Source organism: Cupressus sempervirens, chromosome 2 (genome assembly GCF_028749045.1).
Source record: "Cupressus sempervirens isolate cs-2001-9-10 chromosome 2, ASM2874904v1, whole genome shotgun sequence".
Lineage (NCBI taxonomy): Eukaryota > Viridiplantae > Streptophyta > Pinopsida > Cupressales > Cupressaceae > Cupressus > Cupressus sempervirens.
The window spans coordinates 394,855,639-394,861,638 of NC_143119.1; the positions used below are offsets into that span (position 1 = coordinate 394,855,639).

The 6,000-nt window shown below is 36.8% G+C and overlaps 1 pseudogene; it reads right to left on the reverse strand.

Annotated features, from left to right (window-relative positions):
- Positions 1-5,218, reverse strand: part of LOC149572801 (uncharacterized) — an 89,134-nt pseudogene extending 83,916 nt beyond the window's left edge.
- Between the last annotated feature and the right edge of the window lie 782 nt (positions 5,219-6,000).

Genomic DNA, 6,000 nt, shown 5'->3' on the forward strand with positions numbered 1-6,000 from the left:
TATGGGATACAATGAAAATTTGAAAGGAGTTAATAATATAATTGACCTTAGACATAATATTACTAATGGTCCATGAAGGTGGATAAATTTTATTTTAGCAGTTTATAATATTGAGGGAATCACCTTCAATCCAAATGTTCTTCAAGTTTAGATCTTTAGCATAAATAAGACCATAAAGTGTAGCAGAGGCTTCAACAACATGATTGGTTTGATGACCCAAAGGTATTTCCATACCACCAACAAAGTCCCCATTAGAATTTCTAATCATCACTCCACTACTAGCAATGCTCAAGTTCCCTTTCAAGGCCCCATCAAAGTTAATTTTGAACCAATTAGTCAGAGGGTAGTCCCATCTAGCACTTTCCCTAGGGTTGGGATCTTTAGTATTCAAAATCATATTCCTGATATTCCAGTTATTCATCACCCGAGCATCCCATTCATTAAAAGGTAGCTGTCCCTTACCACAATTTTTGATATTTTCATCCAAAAGGACCTTGATTTTATGGAAAACCTAAGTAGGATTGGATTCCACCACTCTAAAGATTCTGTCATTACATTCCTTCCATATACCCAACAAAGATAAGGAAGAATAAGTTCCCACAATTTGATAATTAAAGTATTCTTGGAAGGAGCTCTCCAGGAAGAAAAGAAAAGCTGAATGGTAGCATGGGATACCCAATCCATGTTCATCAAACTCTAAATAAAATCCCAAACCTGCTTAGTAAAGGAGTAGTGGAGCATAATATGGTCCACTGACTCCCCATCATTTTTGTAGAGGACACATCGATTGACAATGAAAAACCCCCTCTTCTTAAGATTGTCAAGAGTTAAAATTTTGTTTTGCAAAAGAATCCAGAAAAAAATATTAACTTTAGGGGTCATACCTTTCACCCAAACCGTAGCCCAGCAAGGTGCATCATGATCCTCAAAAGAATTTGTGTAGGTAGACGCAATGTAGTATTCTCCAGTAGGATCATCTTTCCAAATTAGAACATCCTCTTCATAATTCAAACAACAAGAATTTAGGCATTTAGCAAGCTCCACCAAATTTAGGTCCACCCTAAGAAGATTGACCCACATATCATTATTCCAGTAATCACTAACCAAAGAACCAAACTAATTCTTGCACTACACCATAAACCCCTTCCATCTAGGGTCATCAAAAAGGGGGTGATCCAAAATCCAAATGTCTTCCCAAAAAATGACTTTTAATCCATTACCAACCTTCCATTTAACTCCTTTCCTTAATATATGTTTAAAATTTTTAGCATTCTTCTATATCTGAGATCCCCCTTGATCAACATCAAAGAAAAGGAAATGCTGAAAATAAAAGTTATTCAAATTTTATTTATCCACCCAAATGTTCCTCTATTCCTCCTCTTCCCTATGCCATCTCCGAAGAAGTTTATCCAGTAAAAGTTTGTTCATAGTAGAAATCCTTCATAACCCAAGCCCACCTTTCCCCTTAGGAATACAAACATTCTCCCAAGTAATAAGGAGTCTCTTTTTAGACTCCATACCAGTCCACAAAAAGGTCTTCTAAATTTTCTCAATAGCAAGAGAAAACTTTCTCGGAATCTTAAAGACACTCAAGGCATAAAGTGGAGCACTTTGAAGAATAGATTTCAAAACAATCACCTTCTCAGCCTAACTGAGGAGAGAACCCTTCCAGCCAGCAAGTTTGACATGAATCTTATCAATCAAAGAATTCTAAAAGCTGTTAGGAGGGGATAAACCCATAGGTAACCCCAGATAAGTACTTGGCAAAGAACCACTCTCGCACCCAATAATCCTTTTAATCTTTAATTGTCTAGCTTTACTAACATTGATAAAGTAAATCACACTTTTATTCCAATTAATGATCTAGCCAGTAGCATCTCCATAGTCAGTCAAAGCCCTCTTAATATTCCTTTCATTACACACTGAGGCCTCCCCCATGACAATAGAATCATCCACAAATTGCTGATGCAAGAAAACTAGAGGTGAGGAAGACAAACTAAGACCCACAAAGTCTCCTTTGATGACCATATTATTAACATATCTTCCCAAGCACTTAGCCAAGATAATAAAAAGAATATGAGAAATAGGGTATCCCTATCTAAGGCCCCTAGAAGCCTTAAAAAAGGGGGAAGGGGAGCCATTAACAAGCGGATAGAAGGAAGCCGAAGAAATTAACATAAAAATAAGATCCCTAAATCTCTTATTAAAGCCAAAATCTTCCAACCCCCTTAGAAGGAAGTTCCAGTCAACTCTATCATATGCTTTAGAAAGGTCAAGCTTAAGAAGAAACCCTTCCTTCTTAGAAACCATAAGAGAATGAATTTTTTCATGAATGGATATAATGGAATCCAAAATCTATCTGCCCGAAACAAAACCATTTTGCTGTCTAGAAATAATAACTGAAATAATAGAGAGAATTCTAAGTGTCAAAACTTTGGAGATGATCTTATAAAAAGAATTACATAAACTGATAGGCCTAAACTGATCCAAACAATCAACACCTGACTTCTTAGGAATAAGAGCAATAAAAGTACCATTAAGCTCTCTAAGGAGGTTTCTTGAGCCAAAAAATTCCTTAACCCCATTACAAATATCAGAACCAATAATATGCCAAAATTTATGAAAAAATAGGAGAGGAAACCCATTATGACTTGGGGCCTTATCACCTTCAAAAGAGAAAAAAAACTTTAGAAATCTCTTCCATAGAAGGTATGGACGAAATAAAAGAATTTTGGACTTCAGAGATGCAAAAAGGAATATAGTCCAGGAACAAATTCTGCTTCTCAGCATTGGGGACAGGGTCACATTGTAGCAAGCTGGAAAAGAACAACATGGCCTCCCTTTTAATAACATCTTCATTATCAGTCATTCCATCATCCATCTTAATTTTGGAAATTCTATTAGCCATCCTATGCTTGAGGGTAGCATTATGAAAGGACTTGGTATTCCTATCACCTTCTTTAAGAAAAACCTTTAAGGATCAGTGTCTCTAGAATATTTCCTCCTTAGTAATAATATCATGAAGTTCAACCAACTTATCACTCTCCTCTTCCCTAGAAACCAGCTCATAACCATCAGCTTGAATCTTTTCTTGAATGTCTTTGAGTTCCTCCACAATCTTGTTTTTGTTCTAAAAAATGTTACCAAAGGTGGTTTTATTCTAGATTTTGATGTTTTTCATAACATTTTTCAACTTAACTAACACTCTAAACAAAGTAGTACCCTCAACATTAATGTTCCACCATTCCTGAATGAAAACTCTCCAAAGTAGGATGTAGGGTCCAATTTTTTTCAAATCTGAAGGGGAAATTCTTCTTGAAGATGCATTGGTCAGCAAAGAAGAAAATAGGATAGTGATCCAACCCAACCCTAACCTGGGCACTGAGGGAACATTTATAATTCAAAATCCACTCATTGATAATAAGAGCCTGATCTAGTCTGACCTGAATAAGATCCTTACCTATTCTCCTATTCTTCCAAGTGTACTCAATCCCATGTAACTCAATGTCATGAAGCATATGAGAGTCAATAAAATGCATAAGATCTAATATATTATCCAAATTGGTCTGATTACCTCCCCATTTTTTATAATCCTTTAAGGGGGTATTAAAATCTCCAATCACCAACCACTTATCCTTGGCAAAAAACTTTCTTTGATAAGAAATTTCTTCCCACAAAGCCTTCCTTCTCCATTTGGTATTGGGGGTGAAAACATTAGTCAAAACCCAACTAAAGTTTTCTTTTGTATTAACAAAATGCACATTCATCATATTTCTACTATGATAGAGGAGATCCCCCTGAATCCATTTATTAATCCAAAATATAGCCAAGCCTCCAGAAGCTCCATTAGAATCACTGCCAATAATCTTTCCCCCCTTAAAAATAGAAAAACCTTCCAGCTTCTCCTTTAGCATCTTAGTTTCCTAGATAACAAAAATGTTAGGTCTATTATCCCTAATCATGTTTCTTAAAACATCTTGTTTGTGAGGATTATTTAACCCTCTTATATTCCATGAAATTATCTTCATAGTTTAACAAAAAATTTTGAATCAAGGATAGTTCTCTGACTACCATCTGCAATGTTCTTAATAGCCTCCATTGTTCTTAAGATCTGATTCAAACATCTACCAATAGGAGAAGGAGAAGACCCAACATCACCATTCTTGACAATGGGTCCACCTTTCTTAGACTGACTAGACTTACCCTTAATAGGTTTCAAATCAACTTTGGAACCCTTCTTATTGCTTTTCACTAGGGCAGTATCCTCATCTTGTTTTTTATTATTTTTCTTCCTACCCTTAGAAAAATTTTCAACTGTTGTCCAATTGGCCTTAGAATTATCCTTTTCCAAAACTGCTTCCTCAACATGGAAGATAGTGAGAATATCATCAACGACTCCACTAACAAAGGAATTATTCTTTAGCACAGGTACTCGAGCCAAAGAAATAGAAATTTGATTCTCCATAGAAAGGCTATCCGAAGCTTCCTGATTCCTCTTCAAATAAACAATCTTAGGGATAACCAAGGGAACCTGAGAAGGGGAAGTCCCTGTAGTCACCATCAATGGTGAGTCCTCATTAAGCTCCTTCAAGGGGAAATCCAGACCAGTATTCTCCCCAACAGTCTTTGTCAGGTCGATAATCTTTCCAACCTCCTTAGAAACATCTTTCTATGCTAAAAGATCAAAGTGGGGGGCACCTTCCATTCCAGTCATAAAGCAACTATCCTTTTGGGTTTGGTCCTTTAGAGGAGCACGCCCCTCAACTGCAGCCACCATATCTTTAGATAGGTCTTTCTTAACCCAAATTTTCTTACTCTTCTTTATAGTCTTTTTAACTTTTCCTTTTAGAGACAGGCATTGCTTTGCCCAATGGCTTGCTTTCTTGCAATGGAAGCAAGCGAAAGGGATTGATTCGTACTCTATCCTTTGGTCCCAAACACCTAGTTTTGATTTCAATGAAATGGATTTTGAAAAACCCACCCCACGGGAAACCCCAACACAAAAATAAGCATAGTTCAGTCTCCTCCTTAAAACTGTCACTGGATCTAAAGAGAGGAGTTCTCTAAAAGTATTGGCAATGCCCTTGAAAATATCTTCCACACAAAACTCAAGAGGGAGACCCTGAAACTTAACCCACATAAGGGCTTGAATAGCTGAATCATCCAAAGAGTAAAGATTTGGAGCCCATTTTTGTAATAGCATGGTATGCTTCCCCATAACCCAAGGGATGCAACATAGGATATCTCTCTTATCCTCATCACAAGAGAAAAAAAAAGATAGATAGCCCTTGGCCATAACAAAGATGTCCACTTGACCCTTTAAACACCATTTTCTTCAGACAAAAGCATGCATGTCTTCAATATTTGGTCGCGATCCAATGAAGCGCCCAAACAAGGTGGAATCCATGCAAGAAATATTTCTATCTATGATCTGATCAAGAATTTCAATGGAGAACTTACCTGTATCCTTCACAGAGATATCTTTGACCAGTGGGAAAGAAAACTTTCTAGTGGGTCGAATCCCAAATAGACTAGACCATTTTTTATTCTATTTGGGTCCCCTGCCCATCTGTTTGGGTCCCCCACCCACATCCTCAAAGGAGTTGCCATCATCATCATCTCCATAAACACCATCCCCAAAATTGATAGGGGAATCCCAAGATTGCTCACCAAGTACAGAGGAATTCAAATTTTGGTTCCCACCTAAACTCTCTCTACTTCCACTTCCACTCGCCATTATCTTAATCCATACTTGTATGTGTTAGCAGTATAAGTGATAAATGATATTCAGTTAGTGTAATGACAAGTACAATTTTTTTGAAATATTTTGCAAGAATTTTACTAATGGTCACTCTCCTAAAAGTAATAAGCATTACATTCAATGCCAGAAACACAAGTTAATGACAACTAAGCACTCTCTTGATAGTATGGTGTAGTTAAGTTAGAGGATGCTACATTGGTATTGTACCTATAGGTGTCTAAGATGTATTTTGTCTAGCT